The sequence below is a fragment of the Ranitomeya imitator genome, chromosome 4, assembly GCF_032444005.1.
Source record: "Ranitomeya imitator isolate aRanImi1 chromosome 4, aRanImi1.pri, whole genome shotgun sequence".
Taxonomy (NCBI): Eukaryota; Metazoa; Chordata; class Amphibia; order Anura; family Dendrobatidae; genus Ranitomeya; species Ranitomeya imitator.
The window spans coordinates 612,343,404-612,358,658 of NC_091285.1; positions in this window are offsets into that span (position 1 = coordinate 612,343,404).

A 15,255-nucleotide genomic window follows, 5' to 3' on the forward strand; every position below is an offset into this window, starting at 1 on the left:
ACAACAGAGCGAGAGAGGGCGTCAGTATGAATGTTCTTCTCCCCAGCGAGATAATGGAGGGTGAAGTGGAACCGGGAGAAGAACAAGGACCATCTGGCCTGGCGAGAATTTAGCCTCTGGGCTGTTTGCAAATATAACAAATTTTTGTGGTCCGTGAAGACTTGAAAGGGAAAGCGAGCCCCCTCCAAGAGATGTCTCCACTCCGAGAAAGCCAACTTCATCGCTAGCAACTCCCTGTCCCCGATGGAATAATTCTTCTCCGCTGGTGTGAAGGTCTTGGAGTAGAAGAAGCAAGGATGCTTCCGACCTTGAGCATCCTTTTGGAAGAGGACTGCTCCTGCACCAACGGATGAGGCATCCACCTCCATTATAAACGGCTTATCCACATCGGAACGATGTAGGATGGGAGCGCTAGCAAAATGAGACTTAACAGAAGAGAAGGCCTTGGAGACCTCTTCAGACCACAATTTGGGATTTGCTCTATTCTTGGTGAGGGCTACCAAGGGAGCTACCAAAGTTGAGAAGTGTGGAATGAACTGGCGGTAATAATTAATGAACCCCATAAAGCGCTGCACCGCTTTAAGAGAATGGGGTTCTTGCCAGTCCATCACAGCCTGTAGTTTGGCAGGATCCATAGCCAATCCCTGGGCGGAAATGATATAGCCCAGGAAAGGTAAAGACTCCTGCTCAAACATACACTTCTCCAACTTTGCATAGAGGGAATTTGACCGTAAGAGGTCGAAGACTCTGCCAACATCTCTCCGGTGAGAGTCAATATCTGGAGAGAAGATGAGAATATCATCCAGATAGACTACGACCGAGGTGGAGAGCATATCCCGGAAGATGTCATTGACAAAGTCTTGGAAGACGGCTGGGGCATTACAGAGCCCGAAGGGCATCACCAGATACTCATAGTGCCCATCCCTGGTATTAAATGCCGTCTTCCATTCATCCCCCTCACGGATGCGAATCAGGTTATAAGCACCCCGCAAATCTAATTTGGTAAATACCCTTGCTCCCCGTAGCCTATCAAAGAGCTCAGAAATCAGGGGTAATGGGTACTTATTCTTAACGGTGATGGCGTTAAGGCCCCTGTAATCTATGCAAGGACGTAATTCTCCGTTCTTCTTCTGCACGAAGAAGAACCCTGCCCCTGCAGGTGACACTGACTTCCTAATGAACCCTCTTGCCAAATTTTCCTGGTTGTATTGGGACATAGCCTCTGTCTCCGGGAGGGAGAGGGGATAGACCCGTCCCCGAGGAGGCTCTGCTCCAGGCAAGAGATCAATAGGACAGTCATAGGGGCGGTGAGGTGGAAGGGTCTCCGCAGCCTTTTTGGAGAAGACGTCTGCATAGGACCAATAGCATTTGGGAAGGGAAGAAAGATCTGCAGGTATCTCGGTGGTAGAAACCTGAACGCACTCTCTCAAACATCTGCCCTTACATGAATCACTCCAACCCAATATCCTCCCAGAGGACCACTCAATATGTGGGGAGTGGAAACGGAGCCAGGGTATTCCCAGCAGAATCTCATCCATTCCCTCGGGAAGGACTAGAAGGGAAATTATCTCCTGGTGGGATGGGGACATAGCTAACGTGAAAGGGACAGACAGTCTGGTGTGTTTTCTGAGATGGAAGTGTTGACCCATTCACTACTCTAACAGTCGCCGGTTTGGCGAGCATCACCAGAGGTATTGCATGGCGCAGAGCAAAAGCTGAGGAGATGAAATTCCCCTCAGCTCCAGAATCCACACAAAGCTCGACTGTTAGAGAGTAAAAGCCTAATATGATTGTCCCTTTGAAGGACAGCTTGGAGGAAAATGCCGCTGTGTCTAGTGAACCTCCTCCAAGGGTTACTAGACGCGATCGTTTACTCGACCGCCGTGGACATTTATTGGCATAATGTCCTTCTTGTTGGCAATTTCTGCAAACCACGGGTACTCGAGCGGTCCGAGACTTAGGTCCCGCTTGAGAAACCTCCATGGCCTCATGGGAGTCGGACGCCTGAACGGAAGATTCCAGAGGTCTGGCGAAGGTGGGAGCCAGCCGAAACCTCTGCCTACACTGGGCCCGCTCCAACTTCCGCTCGTTAAAACGGAGGTCAATGCGGGTAGATATAGAAATAAGCTGCTCCAGTGTGGCGGGAATCTCCCTGGTGGCCAAGGCGTCCTTCACATGGTCTGCCAGTCCTCTCCAGAACACCGGAATAAGGACTTTATCCGGCCATTCCAGCTCAGAGACCAGAGCCCGGAATTGGACGGCGAACTGGCTGACCATGGACGAACCCTGTGTTGTTGCCAACAATTGGAGCGCGGTATCGTGGGTGACACGAGGTCCCAAAAAGACCTGTTTAAGAGCGTCCAGGAAGAGAGGAGCACTCTGTGCCACACGATCATTGCGCTCCCATAGCGGCGTTGCCCACTCCAACGCCCTGCCTGACAAAAGGAATAAATCCCCGACATAGCTTACTGTCACCAGCAAACTTGTCTGGAAGCGGGAGATGGGATAAAGTCGGAGCAGGGATTGCAGAGGACAAACTGGCTGCAGCTACACTTGCAGCCTGAACAGCGACTGCGGTAACATCCACAGCTGAGGTTGTGCGCTCGAGAGCCGTCAACCTACCCTCCAGCTGCTGGATGTACCGCTGTAAACGCTGATCGTCCGCCATTTACCAGCAAGACCCTGGCGCTAGTATACTGTTAGGGCTGGCGGAACGCACCGAGTAAATATAGAGATGTTATTTGGTGCGTTCGCAGCCCGGGGTCCACCGTGCAGGAATAGAACCTGCTGCTGGCAAACAGCGGCACGATATGGCGGTAGAAGCGAACTCTGTTGCTTCACAGAGTCGCTATAAGGAAAGGACTGTGTCCTGTTAAACTCCACAGGAATACACAGTAACTGCTGAGCAGATAGCAGCTTGTGGTCACGCAGTCCAGGAGGCAAACATACAATCTCCTCACCGGTGGAGCCGGTATTCTAGTGGCTTATTTCAGCCGGGGCCCTGTAACCAAACACACAATCTCCTCACCGGAGGTGCCGGTATTCTAGTGGCTTATTTCAGCCGGGTCCCTGAATACACACAAGCGTGACCACAGTGGCGCAAAACTCATGTCATGCATTGATACTAGCGCATGGCCGTGCAGCCATGCGAGCCTTATATAGCTGCAGCAAGAAAAAGACCTTCCTAGAAGGACCAATGAGAGATTGCCATAACTGAGCATGTGACCCTAGATCTCCACTGAGAGATCTTACCCTGGGCATGCTCAGTGTGTGAAAAGCAGGAGTTAGTCCTAGCAGCAATAGGACCTTCCTACCATGTGACCCTCGATCTCCACTGAGAGATCTTACTCAGGGCATGCTCAGAATGAGAAAAGCAGGACTTAGTCGCAGAAGTGTCTGCTCGCCGCTGCCCAGCACTGACTTCAATGGCAGAAGCAGGAAAGGCAGCAGTAACTTTTTGTACAGAGTGGGACTGAGCAAGACGCTTGGACTGACGTCTCCGCTGAGCAGGCACAACTGCGGCAGGAGAGGAATGGGAGACCGCAGCGGAGATGGCCCGAGATTCCCCCTGTGCAGAGGCGGGAACTCGACCCCTAACAGGTGGTTTTCCTTTTTGGATGCTGCCCTTCCCGTAGTTGTTCATTCCCGGTGAAAGACCTGGCTATTTATTGCTTGCGTTGAGAAACACGTGTTGGTGTCTCCTCGACTTTTTTACATGCATTAAAATAAAAAATAAACATATACTCACCCTCCGTTGAAGTCCTGGCCCTGTGTGCAGTGCACACGGCAGCTTCCTGTCTCAAGGATGGTATGGGCGCAGGACCTCTGATGACGTCGTGGTCACATGCCCGTGACGTCATGGCAGGTCCTTGTCACATACCATCCTTGCCACCGGAACCTACCGCTTGCGTGGAGCGGTTACTGGAGCGGGAAAGGCACCAGAATGTGAGTATATGATGATTTTTTATTTTTTTATTATTTTTAACATTAGATCTTTTTACTATTGAGGCTGCATAGGCATCTTCAATAGTAAAAAAGTTGGTCACACAGGGTTAATAGCAGCGTTAATGGAGTGCATTAAGGCATAACGCGGTCCATTAGCGCTGCCATTAACCCTGTGTGAGGGCTGACTGGAGGGGAGTACGGAGCGGGCACTGACTGCGGGGAGGAAGGAGCGGCCATGTTGCCGCCGGACTGCACCCGTCACTGATTGGTCGTTGCAATGGTAGTGGGCGTTTTGCCACGACGAATCAGCGACTTGGATTCCATGACAGACAGAGGCCGCGACCAATGAATATCCGGGACAGATAGACGGAAGTAACCCTTAGACAATTATATAGTAGATTACTGGAGAGATTTTATCATCTTATGATAATTATAACATTTCTAGCTTACTTTCGCTACATTGATGATTTGCTAATAATCCGGACACTCTCAAAATACTATCTACTTATTTTCCACAAAAACTTCAAGTTCACCTTCAACTTCTGAAAATGTCAAACAATATATTCTGGACACACAACCATATACGTCAAAGAGAGTACCATATAAGAATTAATTTAACACAAACCTACAGGATGGGCTGTCCGACATATCTTAGATGCAACAGCTTTCATCCAAGACACACAAAAATCTATTATCTTCAGTTATGCTCTGAGATCTGTTCAGGCAATGAAGACAGAAAACTCCACCTTCTATCACTGAGGAATACATTCTGACAAGTATACCATCCACTGATAATAGATGAACAGATGCAAGGATCCAAAGTAGCCGCCTCTTGCACTACAAATAGAGGGAGGGTAACAGCAGGGCGCCTCTCGTGGTCACATAGAACCCCACATGTGCATGCTACGCAACATTGGTGCTGATCTTAAACCCAAAATCAACAGAGACCACAGACTGAAAGAACTATTCTCACTTCACTCCTACAAAGTCTTCGAACTTAAGGAACCTCCTTGTCAGAAGGGCCCTCTCATCACTAGAGCCTGGCACGTTCTCTTGTAAGTATAAAAAAGTGCAGGACCTGCAGCCACATTTTACTAACAGACACATTATAATGTAATATGTAACATTTTTCCTTGTGAAGAGTGACATTCTTGACATGCCAAGATAAGGAAGCTTACAGACTATGCATTGATCCTCTGGGAAATTAAATATGCAAATTGCCTCTTCAGAGAGGATGAGGACATGAAACCTATTGAAAGTAGCAATTATAAAGGTCAGTATCGACCCTTTAAAGGGAACCTGTGACCCCCAAAATCAATGGTGAGCTAAGCCCACCAGCATCAGGGGCTTTTCTACAGCATTCTGGAATGCTGTAGATAAGCCCCCGATGTATCCTAAAAGATGAGAAAAACAGGTTAGATTATACTCACCCAGGGGTGTTCCCCGCTGCGGTCTGGTCTGATAGGTGTCGCGGTCCGGTCCATCTTCATCAGATGACGTCCTCTTCTTGTCTTCACGCCGCTGCTCCAGCGCAGGTGTACTTTGTCTGCCCTGTTGAGGGCAGAGCAACGTACTGCAGTGCGCAGGCGCCGGGCTTCTCTGACCTTTCCCGGCGCCTGCACACAGCAGTACTTTGCTCTGCGCTCAACAAGGCAGACAAAGTACGCCTGTGCCGGAGCCGCAGCGTGAAGACAAAAAGAGGACGTGATCATAAGAAGATGGGAGGCCCCGGACCGGACCGCGACGCCCATTGGATCGGACCGCCCGCCCAGGTAAGTATAATATAACCTCTTTTTCTTATCTTTCAGGTTACTTCGGGGGCTTATCTGCAGCATTCCAAAATGCTGTAGATAAGCCCCTGATGCTGGTGGGCTTAGCTCACCTTCCATTTTGGGGGTGACGGTTCCCTTTAATAACCCTTGCCATATGACTTAGGCTAAAAAGCCAAAATCGAATCTCTATTTGTAGCCACATGTTCTGGGGTGTTACCCCTCCTCAGTGTAAAGCATGATATCTTATTTGGCTTTATGAGAGGCCTCTGATTGGGATCTAAAGAGTAACGTTTCTCCATGTGATGATATACCACTCTCCATGAGTGATATGTCTGACATGCCAGTGTAAGGAGACCTAAGTTATAGGCCACGCAATGCTCCTCTGGGAAATTAACTGTTTAAATTGCTCTGTTCCAAGGCAATAGTTCAGTAGCAGTTGCCGCATTGGAACAAGTACACATTTGTGATTATCAAACAATGTTTTGCTTCGTTAATTTGAATACATTTTTTTACGGTATCAATGGAAATGTTTGTAGAATACTTTATGAATTCATTTATTCAAAATAATTGCGATCACTTAAGGGATTTTAAAGTTGAACACGGCTACACTTCCGATTATCTGCACAATGTTTAATGTTCCAATGTATACAATGCTATTCAGCCATTTCATTCACAATACTCATCTTTTTCACTTTTAAACAATGATCTGCTTGTGTGAAGGAACCATTGATTTATAGGTAGGGGAGAAACAAATAGGTTAATTCTATGCTGCCCTGTAGAAAAAATAAAGGATTCCAATCAGACTATAAGTGGTTCAATCATCAACGCATTTCGAAGTATAATTCTTCTACAGGATAACCACGATGACAAGTGTTCTCAGTGGTACACTGTTGTGAATTCTGTGACAGAGCTCCCTCCTGTGGTCACAAGTGGTACTTCGGCTGATTCTCTCTGGGAGCTTCCGTTTGTGGAGGAAAGTGGTACTGCGGCTTCTGAGTTTCCTCCCTCAGGTGATCTGGTGAGGTCGTTAGGTGCTTCTCTACTTAACTCCACCTAATGCTTTGATCCATGCTTCCTGTCAATGTTCCAGTGTTGGACTTGTTTTTCCCTGGATCATTCCTGTGGCCTGCTGCTCTGCATAGCTAAGTTCTTCTTTGCTATTTGTTTGCTATTTTTTCTGTCCAGCTTATCTAATTGTTTTGCTGGAAGCTCTGGGACACAAAGGGTGTACCTCCGTGCCGTTAGTTCGGTACGGAGGGTCTTTTTGCCCCCTTTGCGTGGTTTTCTTTAGGGTTTTGTGTAGACCGCAAAGTTATCTTTCCTATCCTCGCTCTGTTAAGAAAGTCGGGCCTCACTTTGCTGAATCTATTTCATCCCTACGTTTGTCTTTTCATCTTAACTCACAGTCATTATATGTGGGGGGTTGCCTTTTCCTTTTGGGGTATTTCTCTGAGGCAAGGTAGGCTTATTTTCTATCTTCAGGCTAGTTAGTTTCTCAGGCTGTGCCGAGTTGCATAGTTAGAGTTAGGCGCAATCCACGGCTGCCTCTAGTGTTGTTTGGAGAGGATTAGGGATTGCGGTCTGCAGAGTTCCCACGTCTCAGAGCTCGTTCTATTATTTTGGGTTATTGTCAGATCACTGCATGTGCTCTGACCGCTATGTCCATTGTGATACTGAATTGCCTATCACAACAGTACACAACCCAACCAGGTGAGCATAAATGTGCAATTATTTTAACATTGTTACCCAGATAAGACCCTATTTTGAGGCTTTGTCTTTCTCCAGTCCTTTCTCCTTCCACCCATTGATTTATGACTATCTTCACACCCCCTCCAGACTGACTTCAGATCACTAAACTTCTAAGGGCCATTTACATGGACCTACTGGTGGCATATGTCTACCAATCAGTAAACCTTAACCGATATGCGGTTGTTAAAATGTCTGTTCGCACAAACAAAGTTCACCATGCATGCCATAGAGAGAAACTAAAGTCCATTAAACATCTCCAAAGAGGGGACATATGACTCTTACACTGAACATATGGGACTAATTATAGGTGGGAAAAGGGAAAACTAATTCTAACTACCAAGTGAGAGCGAAAGCTAAAGGTTTAACTTCCGTTGAAGTAGGGGCATCCTGTACTGATCAGATAATGACGGCAGGGAGATTTGCTGGAATACGTTTACACAGAGGTGGGGAAGCATCTTTCCCATGGATAGAACTTCTTCTGATCAAGAAATCTTCATAGAAATTTTGGAGCCAGTGGTCATTGATGAATATTGGGATTTGCATTGATATGATATTTATGGGAAATAGTTTTCGGCGTTGTAGCAAAGGAACCATCATAAGGTGTTGCACATCACTGTAAAGCCTTTCTTACCCCTGCAACTTAATGGTCCAATAGATGAGGCTATCCAGGCAATGTTTCTTCTCCATAGACAGATACAATTGTGATAAGCTACATGATGACAATATCTACCTCTTGGGACTTCCAGAGGTGAAGATATCCTGCAAGTTGGGGATCTCATGGAATTCTGAAGGACCTAGCACATCCCACAACCAGACCTCATGTGAGCTCATTTAGGGGGGTATGTGGGCGCTACCTTGAGCTAATAAAAATGAAAGTTTAGATCTGTGCCTTTGTTCATTCTGGAAGACATCAGTTTGCTGTGAGAGTGTTCCATTTTCCGTGGCAGCGGAGATGTGTTACCTTGACAAACTGATGGCAGTGTTGGGATCTTTGTGATCTTTTAGGTGTCATCCTTGACAAACTGGTGGAAGCGCTGTGATCTGTATGACCCTCCCAGCTGCATGACCTTGACACCTGGTGACAGCGGTGGAATCTGTGCAACTCCTTCAGCTGTTATCCTTGACAATGCACATTGGGCGATCAGTAACAGATCTGCAATAGATCGCTCAGTGCGCAGAGGATGCCATGGTTCTTGGCAATGTGAATCCTGTTTATTTAGGACAGATGGGATCTTCTGAGGTAGAAGGTGGCCACACACAGTGGCACAAAGTATTCAGGTAATAGCCATCAGTCATTTTTGGTGCAACCTGACCACTAGACATCATCAGAAACTTAACTGAAAAAAATAAACTGGAGTATAAGTTGGTGTGCATGCAAAATTGGAGCATGTTCATACTGGCCATTAAGCCGACATAACATAATACAGAAACAAAATGAACATATACCATGAGATAAGTAAATAAATAAAAGCAATAGTGCATATATACTGTATGACATGGGGTACTTAGTAAACACAGTTTTGACCAAATAAAGTGTAAAAGTTATCCCACCAGGTGTACCCAAATTGAGATGGTTGGAACCTATAGTATTAAAATCTTACCATGTGTCAACGTGGCTTCAATGTTTACTAAGAACCCTATGTAACAGCTGGGAAAAGTTCATACAGTAAAAGGAGAGAAAAACATAAAACCTTTCTCAAACACATGTACAGGTGCTTCTCACAAAATTAGAATATCATCAAAAAGTTAATTTATTTCAGTTTTTCAATACAAAAGATGAAACTCATATATAGAGCCTTTACAAAGAGAGTGATGTATTGCAAGTGTTTATTTCTGTTAATATTGATGATTATGGCTTACAGCCCATGAAAACCCCAAAGTCATTATCTCAGTAAATTAGAATACTTTATAACTCCAGCTTGAAAAATTATTTTAAAATCCAAAATATTGGCCTACTGAAATGTATGTTCAGTAAATGCACTCAATACTTGGTCCGGGCTCCTTTTGCATCAGTTACTGCATCAATGCGGCGTGGCATGGAGGCGATCAGCCTTTGGCACTGCTGAGGTGTTATGGAAGCCCAGGTTGCTTTGATAGCATCCTTCAGCCCATCTGCATTCTTGGGTCTGGTGTCACTCATCTTCCTCTTGACAATAACCCATAAATTCTTTATGAGGTTAATGTCAGTCGAGTTTTCTGGCCAATCAAGCACAGTGGTACTGTTGTTTCTAAACCGGGAATTTGTACTTTTGGCATCTGTATATAGTTAGAAAGCCTAAAAAATGTGTCTAGTGTAGAAAATAACAAACGCACCCTCTCCTTTCCATTGCTACTTGACGTGTTGCAGACATGACGTCAAGAATGAATACTGCAAAAGTCACAGCTGCAGCCAAATCACTAAGCTCTGCGGCTCTGCGTATGTAAAAAAAAGCCAGCGAGCCCAGGCATTCGCTGCAATTGTCACATGTGCTGTAGTTGTGTTGATGCCGCCTGTTGACGTCGGTCAGCAATAAGCAGAGCAGTGGCGGAGAGGCTTCGCTGGAGCAGGGAAGGTGAATCTAGCAGGGTTAGTTATTTTCAACAAATGTAACAATATGAAAACAGTCACAGAGAAAAATGCAGAGATGATTACCCGCTGAAGCCTCCAACCAAATGCACTGCAGGGTGCAGCGGACCCGATAAATGATGGCAAACAAACAGGTGCAAAAAATACCGATGAAACAACCACTTTCAATCCAGTGTTGGCTATTTGGCATTAGTGCACAAAAAGATAAGCGATAATAGTCTGTATGTGACGTTGTTCAGCTTCAGCAGGTAAACATCTCTGCATTTTTCTCTGTGACTTTTTTCAATTTTTTGGAGGATTTTTAAGTCCTCTTTTTGTGTCGGTGAGCTCTTAGTAAATGTAACAATATGGCTAAATAAAAAATTAAAACCTCTCTAACAAAACTAATTGTGTTTCCAGCCAAAATCTTCCAATGGCCGAAGCATTCTAATTCTTTATTCTGTTTAATTTCTGCAGTTATTCTAATAATAAATTATTATCCGGGATTAGCTGAATCTTGTAAGGTGGCTGAAGGCAGTCAGGCAACGCAAAATATTGGAAATACATTACAATAAATTAGTCATCTTTTTTCCTTTCCGCTCTTCATGAATATCTAGTGGCGGTGAAATCAGATCTTTGTTGAGTTATGCTGTCATAATGAATATGAATACAGTGTAACCAACGAGCCCTCTGTCTCCATCAAATCTCCGGGGAGAATTGATATCCAGAGATTAAAATGTTTCAAGCCTAGAAAAATGGAGATGGGATGGCAATTATGTCTTTATGTATATCTACATTTATCTAATATCAGGGCTATGAATGTAATTGTCCGTACTGTGTGTAGGTATATGTCATGATCAATATTCTCAGGGGAATTACAAATGTCATCAACCAAATACTTACATGCTTCCAACTAACAGGCTCCGAAAAGAAGACTTTGACAGCAAAATTAACCGTTTGACTTATCATACGCATAATATGTCTGGCTATACATAGTCGTAGAAAATTTATTTTAGATATTGACTTACAAATGCAACTTCTTTAAAGCAAAATAGCACTTTATTTCCCATTGCCTAAACGCACCAACATATTACCCAGCGATGAACAGTGATAGTCATCACTCATAAAAAATCCTTTGCCCAATGCGACGCACAGTCTCATTCGGTCTTGGATGCAATAGAGTCACTATGTGCAGACATAGGACTGGTCACTGCATTCAGCCATATTGATATAATATGCAAAGAACCCAGCGCAAGCAGCCAAGATGGGTTATGGGTTTCTTTCTGAGGCCAAACTAGAAGGAGTAAAATGGGACTTGGTATCAGGGAGCAAAGTAATGCAAAGGGTAGAGTCAGAGGCAGGGCCAGACTGGCCATCTGGCAATTCTGGCAAATGCCAGAAGGCCCTGTCTTTCAATGGGTTGCCTTGTCTGCTACATTGTTAAATAGAATCGATGTTCTCAAGGAACCCATACTGTTAAGAGTTGTGACGGAAAACAAAGATGCTGACTCCGTCACTTACTCCAGCAGGCCACCGGTATCATTGGAAATATTGGTCTTGTAGAAAATCTTCCTTTCCTCCATACAGGCTAATATTAGTAATATATCCCATCTGGTTCATGGGGACGGGAAAAAAACATTGGCCTGTGTGATTTCAAATGCCAGGACTGAATTCCAGCCCCAGTCCATACCTGGTCAGTGGTGTAACTAGAGGTTCAGCTCAGGAAGGGGCAAAGCTTCTGAAAAGACCCCTAACCAGGTAGCCATGTTTACAACTAGAATGGCATACCCCAATAGTGGGTTTAGTGGAATGTTTACTGAAAATAAATCACTATATACAGTAGTTACATAGGTTGAAAAAGACCTAAGTCCATCAAGTTCAACCTTTCTCCACCAATTGTACATTTTGTCAGTAATTTAACTCTAAAAAAGATGGTGTCTAAATCTGCACTGCTGAAGAATCCAGGATACCAATGGCTTCTTTAAAAGTTTTATTGAAAACGTTTCAAAGTCATTCCAGACTTCTTTCTCAGGACACAAACGCGTTGACTTTTAAACCTGATTTGGATAAAACTTTTAAATAAGCCATTGGGATCCTGGATTCTCCAGCAGAGTAGATTTAGACTCTTCACTCTTTTTTCAAGTATATCACTTCAGTCTGTTGACCCGTGTCCTGCTGCAGCTGAGTCATGTGTATAATATGCTGCTATTGTGCAACTTTATTAGGTGAGTTTTTACCCCTGTATTGAATTCACCTTGTGTTAGGGCTAGCGGAACGCACCAAATGATTAGAGAAAAGGAATAAGGTGCGTTCGCAATCCGGGGTCCACCGTACAGAGATGGTACCTGCTCCTTAACAATGACGGACTATATGGCGGTTCAATGAGGATACACATGGGTTAGCTTCACCCTGTGTGAAAGAAGCGAACCCTGATGCATCACAGGGCCGCAGTACCACACGTAACAAAACTAATAATTAAATAGCATGAGAGTGCGAGATGTGCCGTACTGGCGGACGCCACTAACCACCCAGACATGGGCTAAAGAAGTGCTCTAATGGCGCATGGCACCATACTGGCGGTCACAGCAGTAGGCGCTGTTTCGTGTGTTCATACTGAGTCCAGCCGGGCGCTAGATAGCAGCCATACACCTTACGCGAACAGTCATACACAAGGGATGGGTTTTTTAAGGAACGACTTGCACTCATCAACACACACGATTACAAATGTACACTAGTGCATAGCCGTGCGGCCATGCAAATGTTTTATAGCTGCAGCATGTACAGGACCTTCCCAGAAGGACCAATGGGAGGCTGCCACAGAAGTTGAGCACCTTCAGGACCTTCCTGGAGGACCAATGGGATCTGCTGCAGTATCTGAGCATGTGACCCTCGATCTCCAACAGGAGATCTTGCCCTGGGCATGCTCAGAAGGGGAAAAGCAGGACTTAGTCCCAAAAGCGTCTGCTCGCCGCTGCCCAGCACTGGCTTCAATGGCAGAAACAGGAAAAGCATCAGCAACCCTTTGCACAGAGTGAGACTGAGCAAGACGCTGGGACCGACGTCTCCGCTGAGCAGACTCCACTGCGGCTGATACAGAATGAGAGATGGCAGCAGACATGGTTTGAGATTCCCCCTATGCAGCGGCGGGAACTCGACACCTAACAACCTTGTTTCCAGTTAAGACCCTATTGTGCTTGTTTGCTCCCCAGTTTCTATGGTTTTACTAAGTTTACTCTAACCAACTATAGAAAGACCAACACTGATATTACCACCATATTGTGACCATATAGTGGCAGATGCCCTCACAGCTTTCTATACACAGTATAATGGGCCCACAACTCCCCTCTACACAGTATGATGTCCCCAAATATCCATATAGAAAGTACGTTGTCACCACAGCTCACTTATACACAATATGATGTCCCCAAAAATACGCTATACATAAAATGATGCCCCCAAACTGTATGAAGCCCCACGAGTAGTCTCAACACTGTATTATGGGCCCCACAGTAGCCCCCTTTCTGTATAATGTCCCAGAGTAGCCCCACACTGTACAATGGTCGTATAGATAATGTGGTGTCCCCACAGCTAATTTATGCACAGTATGATGCCCCCACATCTCCCCTATACACAGTATAACACACCTTAAAATGTATAATACCCACACAGTACTAACCACACTACATGATAGCCCCACAATAGCCTCCACACTGTGTAATCTTCCCCTAGTAGCCTCCACATTGTATAGTGGTCCCTTAATAGCCTCACAGTAGGTCCCACACTACGAGTATGCAGTGGCCTCTTAGTAGCCCTCACTATACACGGAGGTCCCCTTAGTAGCCTCCTCCACTGCACATGCTGATACAGTTAAGGGTGACAATCATTCCAGGTGGGCCCCTCCAAGTCAAGGACCCCGAGCGACTGACCCCTATTTCTCCCTCGGTAGCTGGGCTACTGGACAGAGTTTGAAGCAGCACAATACGATGCATGCTGGGTAATGTAGTTTCAGAATAAAGTTAAAACTACTGACACACCCCACAATGGCAGTCCTGGGGTGTCAACAAGCAGCATAGTCTTGGCAGAAAGCTCAATACTTGCAGGAGGATCATTTTAATAAATGAAAGGTACAATTTTGCGATTTTGAGGGACAGCCTTCGAGGAGCGAGGGCGCTAATTGTAGCATCATTAAGGATGTGTCTTATTTTCACACATACTATTGATAAATGAAAGATAAATTAAAAGAGCGGTTACTCTTTATTTATGTTACGTACTAATGAAGTGCTGTCTTAAAGGGATTATGAGCTCTGTTAGGGGATGTTGAGGTATAAAAGAACACTTTTATATAAATAAAATCCATGTCTATTGTGTTTCATACTTCTAGAGCATCTTGTAATGCTTTGTATCCCCTGTAGAAGCGCTACAGAAAATATGGATATTTACAATGTGTCTCTATTGTTTAATGTACTCTCCCTACTCACTAAAATAATGAGGTTTCAATTATATAAAATACCGATACGATATTATTCTAGGTATGGACAAACATTTATGGGTTTTATGAGTCATTTAAATAATTTTTAAAAATAGAACAACTTCCCATATCCATTAATTTGTTCTCTTGGGATTTGGTTCTTTGTTAGCTGTTGGCATTCGATTCACTATATAGATTGTGATTTGCATGGAGTCAATGTTAAGCAGCTGTGTTTAATGCAAGATCACAGGCGGTGTCTGACTCTCCTGCACCCGGGAATCCACAGTAGGCCATCAACACAGGCTCGGAGACTTGGAATCACGTAGAAGTGACTTTAGTAGATCAGAGCTTGAACAGAATATCTTACAAAGCATTATCACACTTCTGTTACATGTAATTATGCATTTACCATCAAGAAACAAATTATTTTGCATGTAGTCTGACTGACAGCATTGAAGATAGCATCTTGTCGTGCACTGTATGGAGAATGTGATTTATTAATGGAAATAAGTTACAAGCAATCTTTCATCATTAGTGTTTCATAGCACATACCATGACGATACAATACGTGACAGGTGATAAATGTATCTTCACTGGGGTCCCATCGGTAACTGGGGACCTTGTCATAAGATTGAATAAAGCAATTGTCCCACCTGCGTACTACCACTTTATCCATTATTATGGGTCTGGCGGAGATTAAGTAAAATCAGACTTGCCTATCTCACAGACAATGAAGTAAATGAAGGTGTGAATGCTTGACCAAATAGACAACCGTT